Source organism: Xenopus tropicalis, chromosome 1, assembly GCF_000004195.4.
Source record: "Xenopus tropicalis strain Nigerian chromosome 1, UCB_Xtro_10.0, whole genome shotgun sequence".
NCBI lineage: Eukaryota > Metazoa > Chordata > Amphibia > Anura > Pipidae > Xenopus > Xenopus tropicalis.
The window spans coordinates 198,163,515-198,175,741 of NC_030677.2; the positions used below are offsets into that span (position 1 = coordinate 198,163,515).

The 12,227-nt window shown below is 39.6% G+C and overlaps 1 protein-coding gene across 1 annotated transcript in view; it reads left to right on the forward strand.

Moving 5' to 3' along the window:
- The first annotated feature begins 11,873 nt into the window (after window positions 1–11,873).
- slc1a3 (solute carrier family 1 member 3) overlaps window positions 11,874–12,227 on the forward strand; it is a 48,886-nt gene continuing 48,532 nt past the window's right edge. Inside the window, 1 exon segment of the mRNA NM_001113216.1 lies at window positions 11,874–11,939. The gene's annotated coding sequence lies outside the window, so the exon portion shown is untranslated.

Sequence of the window (12,227 nt, forward strand, 5' to 3'; positions counted from 1 at the left end):
TCTCCCCTGACACTTCAGTGTTCCATAGACAACATATTATGTGTGTATAACTTTATTTATAAAGCGCCACAAGGGTACGCAGCGCTGTACAGTCTTACAGAATACACAATTACACACAGGGAGGACAAGTGTTATAATAAATACAATAAATAAGTATAAATACACAGGGAGTAAGTGCCATGTGGTATGAGACACAGTAGGAAGGAGGTCCCTGCCCCATAGAGCTTACAGTCTAAGACTAAGGGGCACATTTACAAAAGCATGAACGCTCGAGCGTTCATGCGAATGCTCTGAGCGTATTTTCGCCGATTTTTTCGGGCGTCCGCACGACTTTTTCGTACGGCGCACGACTTTTTCGTACGGCACACGACTTTATCGGACGTTTGCACGAAAAAATCGGAAAGGTTTTACCGTTGTTTACAATTGTTCGGTACGAAAATTTTATGACATTCGGATCGCCAATACGATATTATCGTAACTAATACGATTTTTTCGTAAGCATTTTCGTGATATTTTCGATCTTCCGAAATTTTCGTTTCCAATGCGATTTTTTCCCATTCGTGATTCGGATTCGTGGATTAGTAAATGTGCCCCTTAGACTAGTCTAAGACTAAGAATCCAGACAAACACTGCTTTCAGTAGGTATTACATTTAAGAATAATTTTAAAGCCATTGAATTAATGTTTAGTTGAAAATTGCTGAGAATCTGATATCTATAATAGGATGTATCTACTAATGGCTGTCAATAGATTTACACTGTAACCCCCTCAGAGCCATGAAGATGCAGTGTGACATTGATGCCTCCCCTATGTTTTCCGAAGGCTGGTTCCATATGCCAAGCAGCTGATAAAAACATTTCCCTGTGGCTTTATGGTGGGTCTTCAAAGGGCACAATAGAATATGTCTTTGGGTTACAGTGTGATCAAAGCCAAAAATGGCCACCCTGCAGTGTGTTAGGGGCTAAGTAAGATATAACGTTTAATGGACCTGAACAGCATAACTAGGCACACCGACCCGTCCCTTGTGTAGATAAGAGCACAACATCTGCAGAGCCCAGTGCATTCTTTCCAATGGGGATTCACCTTCATTTTTGCAGATGGTGTTCACATCTAAATAAACATTCTTGTTCTGTTAATGAGGAAACCAAGTGAAAGGTATTTATCTGTTGACTATATACCCTGTGGTGATAACTGCAGAAGGAGAGCACTCTTTAATAGACCTCCCATCAGTTGGAAAAAAGTGAATTATCACGGTGCAAGAAAATAAGACATTTCCCTTCAAAAATAACCCCAAAAAAACATGGGGCATAGTTATCAAGGGGGGGGGGGGGGAATAAAACTTGCCAGTTAAATTTCACAGCTCTCTATTCACTTGTAAAGGAATAATTACCCTTTAATAAACATGCACCAAAAAATCCTATACCCTTGCATAGAAAGCTGCGGAATTGCCCTCTGGTGAACTCTATTCTCACTCCGTGATAAATATGCCCCCATGTATCTAAAAGAAAATAGTTCTGCAGACACTCTAGATAAACAGAAGACATAATCAGTGGTATGGTTAGGATTCCTTGTTATAGTAAGCAAAAGAGTTTACATGTAACTATAACACGGCATTGTAATTGAACCGCTGATTATGTCTTCTGTATAGTAGTGTTTCTATAGCAGCGCAGGGCAACAGTACATAATATATTCATTACATTGATACTCTTACTGTTCCTTGAAAATAGTATTATTTTTGTTATTTTATGACATTACGTTATTTTCGTTCTTATCTTTCTATTCAGTCCCTCTCCTATTCATATCCTGTAATTAAACCACTAGTAAACCCTAGCAACCAGATAGCTGCTGAAATTCCAAACTGAAGAGCTGCTGAACACAGCTAAAAAATTAAAAATGAAGACCAATTGCAAATGTTTTCAAGCTGGGCCATGCATGGAAATACCCCCTTGTTTGGCAAGGTCACCATACAAACGTCTTTCTTCCTGCTATATCCACCTTGAGGTCGGCAGTATTGCATTAACCTGATCGACCTGACCATCGGATCACATTGATGGGATACAGGCCATCAGGGTGAGGATCCTTTAACAAGGCACTGCTCTCCTTGCCCCAACGGGAACCTGCCCAATCAACATCTTACATAGTTACATAGGGTTGAAAAAAGAGTCCATCAAGTTCAACCCTTCCAAGTAAACCCAGCACACACAACCTATACTGACCTATCTATACACTCACATACATAAACTATATATACAACCACTAATACTAACTGTAGATATTAGTATCACAATAGCCTTGGATACTATGATCTAACATCTGGCTGATTTTTGCCCAAATATCGGTTGAGCAGACCACTCTGAAGACCACATACATGGGTCATAAAGCTGCCAACTTAGACCATCTACACTACAGCTTTTACGGCCCATGTATGGGGCCTTAAGAATATCATGTATATTTAGTATGATGTCTACATTATAATAAAAGTTAATTTAAAGGTTAACAACCCCTTTAACCCAAAAGGTTACATTCAGTTACATGGCTGGATATGGGGAAGGCTAAGACATATTTAACAATAAGGCTGAAAACCAATAACTTTTAGGGTGAAGACACACGGAACTACTAGTAGCAGCTACTTTTCACAGCCTCAAAAATAGACAATGCTGATCATTTACTGATAATTGTCTCTACATGTGTTTTAGCAGAGGCAAATCTCAGTATTGTCTATGGCAGGGGATTTTCTGGTGTTAAGTAGACGTGACAAGTAGCTGCTACTAAGTAGTAGGGCCCCATGAAGGATGCTGATGAACTAGTGAACTGGCCAACCATAACTTGGGCCTGATCAGTTAAGGAACAACAGAAGACATGGGACCTGATCAAGTGGAAGACAACAGATGATATGTGTTGCTCTGTTTGTCGTTACATGTAATGTCAATCTTATCTCTGTGTCAGATGTTGATCAATTTGTTTATTTTGTCATCAGTCATAAACACGTAAACAACGGCATCAGATATTACATTTGTTTGTCTTTACCTTTATATGGAGACTATCATTGTTTCATTTTATCATTAGCCAATGGCAGAACTGCAGTTATAAAACTACAACATTTTTGCCCCATTCTTTGAAAGTCTGCAACAACTTATATTCCCTATTATAGAGAGGAAGCAGAAAAGGCAAACAAAGAGCAGAATTCAGCATTCACCGAGGATGAGACAACCTCGGGGAGAGCAGAACAGTTATTAGGGGGCAATAGAGTTTGTTGGTGCCTGGGGTGCAAGGAGATCAAGGGACCTACAAAGGTCACAAGAAGCAAACAGGAGGATCAGACCAGACTTCAATACATTCTGAATGAAAGCTCTAGTATTTTTTTGCCCATGGAAAAGCCACTGATTACGGTTACAAAATCTCTTCAATAAATATAGCATTAAAAAAAGTTTAGGACCTTTATTAATATGGACCTTTGCCACTTGCAGCCCTTTCTCCATAGGCGTGTTTCTCATTCATTGCCTATAGCAAAACATTGCAGATAATACAAAGGCCTTAGTTGTTAGTGCTGATTGGCAAAGGAGTTTTATGGAACAACTCAAACCATATGAGGACTTGGATCCTTTCTTAGTATATGTTAGGATAGACTAGGGATTCTCCATTTATGTGTCGTATGTAGATTGAAAGTGATGTTTATGAATGGGAAATAGAGAGGAAATGGAACCTGACAGCAAATCTGCCATAAACACTCCAGAATGTGTGTTCCTTCTGATGGTTATGACACTGAGTATATTTGCATGCTGGCCTGGTGGTCTGCAGGGTAACTTGGTGGTCTTGCTGGAAGTTCCTATAGTTGTACTGTTAAGGAAAGCTGAACCAACTGCGCTCAAGGAACATTTTTTCTGAGCCAGTTTGTACCTTTATATATATATATTTGCTCATTTGAGTTGAGTCATTTAATCTATACTGAAATAGACCTCTATCATTTATTTATCTCCACTGGGGTGTTGTTTGAAGGCCATTGCTAAAAGGGATTCTATTATGATTTTTATGGTGCACTTTTTATTTCTAAATTACACTGTTTACATAGCAAATAATTCACCATTTTAAATTTTATTCTTGAACCAACAAATGTATTTTATTATCTGTAATATTGGTGTGTAGGCGCCATCTCAGAGCATTGTGCCTGAGTCTGAGTTTTCAGCCAGCGCTACCCATTAGAACTGCTTTCAGCTAACCTATTGTTTCTCCTACTCCCATGTAACTGGGGGAGTCCCAAGCCGGACTTGGATTTCTTACTATTGAGTGCTATTCTGATACCTACTGGGAGCTGCTATCTTGCTCCCTTCCCATTGCTCTGCTGATCGCTGCTGGGAGGGGGGGGGGGGGGATATCACTCCAACTTGCAGTGCAGCAGTAAAGTGTGACTGAAGTTTATCATGGCTGTGGCACCCTGGGAAATAAGGAATATGGCTAGCCCCATGTGAAATGTCAAAATTAAATATAAGAAATCTGTTTGTGTTTTTTGAAAAACCAATTATAATGCAGGATTCTGCTGGAGAAGCTCTATTAACTGATGGGTTTTGAACATGTTTTTCCCTTTAAAAAAGAAATATAACCGCTTCCTTTCATATTTAAACATACAAATAAGACCGCAGAAACCCGATTGTGGACTGATGGTGAGTCCATAGCTTATTCCGGTATAGCATATCTTTGTCTTAAAGACCTCTCCCCTGTATCCACCTGTCATTCATGCCATCGCCTGTTTACTATGACAAGTGACCATAGCAACCACATAACAGTTTAAATGTCAGCTTGCTTATTAATTAATATAACTACAGCTGAGTAGCAGTTACATGTAGTAACAGATTCTGTCCAAAATAGATACTTGTTGCCTTTTAAACGACATTGTAGCCAGCATACAAAATATTAATAGTATAAAGCTGCTCTCAAATAGCTTAATAGCTCAGGTAATATATTTACAGAAGAAACATACTGTAAATACAATAGCCTGTTAGCATTAAATAAGTGCCTTGCAGAGCAAACTAATAACAGGGTAGTGCAGATCCAATAGAAATAAATAATTGGTAGTTATTTTAGAGCTTTAGAAAAGCAAGTCTACAGTAAATCCTATAACAGGCTCATTATCACATTAAATCTGCTGTTAAATCCATAATTACTTCCACAAATTGACGAAGTACTTTAAAGGAACCATGAGACAATCTAAGGTCTTCATTTTTCCCCGTGTTTGTATTTCTTCCATAGGTGTATAATTTCACAGGTGAATAGTACATTTCACAGAACTGTCACTTTGCCCCGTCGGGTAGAACCTGCTTTGTCAAACCTAACAGGCGTTTTTTTGCCTTCACCAAATCACTTTTCAAGTTAAGAACAAAGTTTAAAGCACTCAAAATTAGAAAACCGCATGGTACAGGTATGGGACCCGTTATCCAGAATGCTTGGGACCTGGGGTTTTCCGGATAAGGGATTTTTCTGTAATTCGGATCCCCTGCCTTATCTACTAAAAAAATATCTAAACAGTAATTAGGAAAAGGATTGTTTTGGCTCCAATAAGGGGTAATTATATCTTAGTTTGGATCAAGTACAGGTACTGTTTTATTATTACAGAGAAAAGGGAATCATTTAACCATTAAATAAACCCAATAGGGCTGTTCTGCCCCCAATAAGGGGTAATTATATCTTAGTTGGGATCAAGTACAGGTACTGTTTTATTATTACAGAGAAAAGGGAATCATTTAACCATGAAATAAACCCAATAGGGCTGTTCTGCCCCCAATAAGGGGTAATTATATCTTAGTTGGGATCAAGTACAGGTACTGTTTTATTATTACAGAGAAAAGGGAATCATTTAACCAATAAATAAACCCAATAGGGCTGTTCTGCCCCCAATAAGGGGTAATTATATCTTAGTTGGGATCAAGTACAGGTACTGTTTTATTATTACAGAGAAAAGGGAATCATTTAACCATTAAATAAACCCAATAGGGCTGTTCTGCCCCCAATAAGGGGTAATTATATCTTAGTTGGGATCAAGTACAGGTACTGTTTTATTATTACAGAGAAAAGGGAATCATTTAACCATTAAATAAACCCAATAGGGCTGTTCTGCCCCAATAAGGGGTAATTGTATCTTAGTTGGAATCAAGTACAGGTACTGTTTTATTATTACAGAGAAAAAGGAAATTATTTTTAAAAATTTGAATTATTGGATTAAAATGGAGTCTATGGGAGATGGCCTTTCCATAATTCAGAACTTTCTTGATAATGGGTTTCCGGATACGGTATCCCATACCTGTATTATTATTTATTGAACATTCCCTTTCTTTACATTTGCTTATACCTAGGATTGGGAGCTGACACATTAGTTGCCTTCAAAAAAATTTAACTATGAATTATTTCCATATTCTACGACACAAAAAGCTTCTTAAAAGAAAGCAGTCTGATACCTGTACCTTAAGGAAAATGCTAATACATTTTGTAATCAGTTGTTATGAATGAGTTTATAAAAGCTGATATCTAAAAGACAAGAGACGTAGGCTACCTTCATGTCATCAGTGAGACAACCACATTGTCCCGGCAATTTTAAGACCACCTTCAGCTTTACACCTATTTGGAAAAATGGAAAATACCAGTGCGTAAAAGTGTAGTTCAGCTTTAAGTTAACTTTTAATATGTTATAAAATAGTTTTTTTTTAATTATTTGGCTCCTTCTTCTGCCTATTTCCAGCTTTCAAATGGGAGTCACTGACCCCGGCAGCCAAAAAAACAATTGCTCTGTGAGGCTACAGTTTTATTGTTATTGTTACATTTTATTATGTACAGGGTCAGACTGGGGGGTGCAGGGGGGTTTTGCCTCAGGGGCCCCTGCACCCCCAATGGCCCCCATCGTCTTCACCCCCTCCACCCGCACAGCCCCCCAACATCCTGTGACCCCCCTCCCTGAGCACTCCTAAAAGAAACTTATCTGCGGCGCCTTGGGGGAGGGAGAAGGCGAATCGGATCAGAACGGATCTGGGCTGGCCCAGTCCGACGCTGATTACGTATCTTTCTATTTCACCCCTCTGCTATTCATATCTCTGCCTGGTTACTAAGGTAAAGTGGACCCTAGCAACCACATAACTGCTGAAATGCCAAACTGGAGATCTGCCTAACAAAAAGTAAAATAATTAAAAAACTACCAATGATGAAAAATGAAGACCAATTACAAACTGTCTCAGAATAGCACTCTCTACATCTTATTAAAAGATAACTCAAGTGAACAACTTCTTTAACAATAAACTTCCTGGTCAACATTTCTGGGTTAAGTTTACATGACTGGATGGGTTTGCCTAGAGACAAGCCTTTATAAAGGTGAAGGAACATAAGTATTGGATATTAGTGGTTAAAATTCAGTAGCTGTCTAGAAGCTCAGCAATTTATTAAATTAAAGAAAAATGAGGACACTCTTAGGAGCATATTTATTATAGAGGGTAAGCCAACGTCACTGGTGATGTTGTCCATAGCAACCAATCAGATCTTTGCTTTTGTTTTCTAACATGTAGGTGACCCGTCAAATCTTATTGCTGAATGGTTGCTACGGGCAACATCATGTTGGTTTACACAATATAATAAATCATGGGGCTCCGCTACACCATCCTGAGCTTCTAGGCAAGGGAGCAGACAAACCTGAATTTGTAATGAAGCCAAACCCCCCCCCCCCCGAACATGAATCCTCTAATAGTCAGGATTATAACATAAAAGTATAATCTTTATCATAGTCATACATTTAGATAGAAAAGTATAAGGCTGAGCTCATGATATATCTATAATAAAGACTCATTTTCAGGGTACCTGCCTTCATTCCATATTTAGATGTTCTTTATACAAATTTAACGTCATGGAAATGCAACATTAGCTGGATCATTGATCCAATTCTTTTTGTAAACTGCAGTAACATTGTTCCTACTGTGGTTGGGCCTGGGACACACAACCAACATGACGCCTTCCGTTTCAGCTTAAACCTTGTTTAGGGGCATAAGTTATATATTAAAGGAGTACTTAGTTAGCCCCTGCCTGGAGCAATTCATGTCAATACTGAACCATAACATCTAACTAAAAAGCCTGAAAAGAGAGACCATTAGCAGATTTTTATCTATCCTGCTGGGTGGTTGGTTGGTTGAGACTCCTACTAATAACAGCACCCTATACTCTACCCCATCTTTAACTTGAGTCAATGGAATAAAAATACATGAAAGACATAAGCTAGGATCCCACACCCTATTTAAGGTTGTTGTGGAGGCTGGGGGGTCACACTATTGACCCTGACTCTCTAAGGTCCCTGGGGTCAGGGCCTTTTATCTCTGTAGAAGAAAGTAATAAATGCCTTTCTTTTTTGGTTCCTGCATAGTCAGTAAATACATTGGAATCCACATTTCAGCATGGAAATCTAATACAAAACCTAAAATACAATGGGACCACTTCAGGTATATAAAGGGACAGCACATAAACCAAAGCCCATTGGGAAGCCTGTGGGCCGGATATATACCTCCAGTGGATTTGAATGATCCCCAGACTCCATCAGGGATCCGAGGACTTCTTTATATGATATCAGATTTTTTTACTATGGAATCTGACACACAAACATTAAGGGCAAGTGCTTTGAGCAAACTGCAGTTTCATGTTTTCTTTCACAATGGCAGCCTTATATTTTTTCCCAGAATTCCATTGCAGTCACAAAGGGTGATGCGCTTGGTGCAACTGCCTGCACTTACCACAATTATGTCTGATTCGCCAAAATGACGCAAATGCATGCACATTTCCTTCCAAATAACAACTGTTGTTGAAGCACCCCTGCCATCATTTGCTTGATTCAGCATGCAAGTGGCGTTTGACGCCTGATTCTTTTGGTACAAGCGTACTGCCCCTATTGATCTGGGTGTCACTAGGTGCAACAGCACTCGACTAGACTGAAAGGCAGGAAGGACTGAGTGGCCCTGAGCGCTCCTGTCCTCATCACTATTGGCTTGATATTAGTGCAAACAGACCACATATGGAAAGGCAAAGTTCATTATTACAACTTAAAGGAAAACTATACCACTAGAATGAATTACTTAACCAACAGTTTATGTTATGTTAAGTGACCTATTAAAGAAACTCACCAAACTGGAATATATATATCAGTAAATATTGTCCTTTTATATCCTTTCCCTTGAGCCGCCATTTAGTGATGGGCTGGGTGCTCCCTCAGGGATCAGCTGACAGGAAATAATGCAGCTCTGACTGTAACAGGAAGTAGTGTGGGAGTAAAAGGCAGAACTCTGCCCATTCATTGGCTGATGGGGCCTAGCATGTATGTGTGCCTTGGCTTGTTTGTGTGCACTGTGAACCCTATGATCCCAGGGGGCGGCCCTTAGTACTTAAAATGGCAGTTTTCTATTTAGGATTACCCAATGGCACATTCTACTAAAAAAGTCTATTTATATGAAAACAGTTTATTTAGATGAAGCAGGGTTTTACATATGAGCTGTTTATGCAGTATATTTTTATAGACACCCACATTGTTTGGGGGTATAGTTTGATTGTATCTCCCTTCATTAGTGTAGAGAGTTGCAACCCATGCAATTCCAGGTTGGCCAATAACCTGCTAAATCAGCTGTGTATAAAAAAAAAAAAAATAATTTAGTGAATTGTGCAAAGGATTGTTGCATAAGTAGCCAGTTTGAATTAAGGTGCCCATACACCATAAGATCCGCTCGTTTGGCGATGTCATCAAGTGAGCGGATCTTCTCCCGATATCCCCCACCTACGGGTGGCAATATCGGGAGAATCCAGGGTAATTCGATTGAATTACCCTAGGGCCAAACGAATTATAACGGCAGGTATAGGAAAAGTCGGTCTGGGGATAGCATTGTATGATGTTCCCACACGGAAAGGTTGGATGCAAAGAATAGTCATAACGCAATAGTGGTAGGGACTATAGGAAAGGTAATCTTACAGTCAGCAAACTGGGCCCCCCAAGCCACTGCCCTGGCCCCACACTATGAACATGTTCGGGGGACAAATATGCAAGTCTGGGTGCCCATACATACTGGGAAATGTAGTTAGCCTGCAAAAGCTGGTGGGCCACCAGTCTCTTTCTTAAATTCTAGGATATTCCCATGGATATAGACACAGAGACAACAGTGCAGAAATACCTATTTACATAACACACAGGGGCCGATTTATCAAAAGTCGACTTTTTTGCACGATTCAAGAAAAATGCATCCAAAAAAACCCAGCAAACCCAAATATACTTGAGAATATTCTTAAGAATAACAAATACTGGTATTAAATAAAGAAAAAAAATCTGCGAATAGTCGTCAGAAAAAAACTCAGCAAGTAAAAGCTGATGAGGTTCAATAGAAGAGAATTCAACAGCTCCATTTATTTATTTTCCCAGTTTATTAAAACATTTGGAACAATGTGATTCTCGCCAGTGTGACTTTTTTTACAGGCAAAACGCGCATGGGAATATTACGTTGCGCTTTTTCTCAAATAAACTGACATTCAAGAAGAAAAGTTGCACTATTTTTGTTGCAGTTGTTTTTTTTCACATCTGCGGCGCAAAATGGAATGGATTTGTATGGGGCCAAAGAAATCTATTTTTTTCATAGTTTGAATTATTGCTTGAGTTTGTCTTGCTGACTTTTTTTTAAATGCCAAATTTTCCTGCACTGATATAATAAAAAGTAGCGGAAGGTCTATAGTACACAAGACAATCGGATTGCTGCCACAAGTAAAGGTGGCCCTGGGGTCAAAAGATCGAATTATAACAACTGTTAAGCCTGCAGTCAGTTCGGGGACCGCATCAATGAGCCGATGTGGTCCCTGATCCAACTGAATTTTTTAACCTGCCCGATCAATATCTGCCCGATTTCAGGTCAGATATTGTCGGGCAGGCCCGCCGATGCTGCCCCTACACAGGCCGATTAGCTGCCGAATCGGTCCAAGGGACCAATATCTGCAGCTACAATTGGCCAGTGTATGGCCACCTTAACATTATTCAAGATAGTAGGGGTCACAGACACTGGGAGCAGCTTAGAACCCCAAAACGATGCTGATTCTGCACTTGGGCCATCCCTCAAATGCCAGTTTGGGTTAAAATTGGACACAAACTACCTGCAGTCATAGTGGGAAACTCTGGAAACGGTTTGGCCAATTACCCAGCATTTCAGTGATGGCTCACCAGGAGGTCCACATATTCAGGCAATAGCTGCTCTTTTGTGCTATTTACACAGTAATTCCGATTATCCCTAATAGGCAATTACTGGAGACAATTTCAGGATAAAACACAGTCCCTGTAACTGTATTTCTGTTCCTCCCCTATGGGGGTGCCCCTGCCGGAGAAGGTTTTATCATAGACAATCATTTTTTTCCTCTATAATATAAAAGAAAATAATTTTTCCCTGCATTAAACAATAACTTTTTTTTATCTGTTATACATTTAAGTGCTATGCAACACAAAATGATCGTTCTATATTTATTAATGACAGTCTTTCTTGAATTTCTCCTCCTTTATTAAGTTGTTTAATTAAGCAAAACTCCAAGCTTTCAGTGTGTGCTCTTTTTCCCACTCCCCCCCCATTCTGCCTGAACACTCATTTTGCATTTCTAATAGACCAGAACTGACAAAGTGTGAAAATGGTCCTGAATTTAAAAGGAAAAGGGGGAAAAAAAACCCCACGCACAGAACACAAAGATAGGAGGTTTGCTTTATTTGTGCCGGGGCTGATCAATATTCCAGAAGCTCCGCTTCTCCTCTCCAGTTGGCTGGATTTTCCCCCCTTTTGCTGTGTAGTCCCGTCCCACTTTCTTAAGTCAGAGAGCAACAGGGAACTGCATGTATGAGTGCTCCCTCTCCTGTGGGTGCTTCTGCTGCCTAACGCTCCACATCCCATCCCCTGTCTCCCTGTCCACACAAAGGTGAGTGACCAGTTATCCTTTTTGCCTTTTCTAAAAGACATTTTGCTCTGTTCTGATCATGGTTTAAGCTAAATTTGCCAGTCTACTTTCTACTTTCTGCTGCAAACTTCAGAGAGGAATCTGGAATGCAAAAAGAATCCAGCTATATACATCCCTCTTTAACTCTGTTGTGCCCTAATTCTATTAAAGGGATTCGCCGTGTTACCAGTGACAAACAATAATTATGAGAAACCTGCTGTTATTGGGGATTTTAATGAGCAAACCACGAGTTCATGGAACATGTGCATT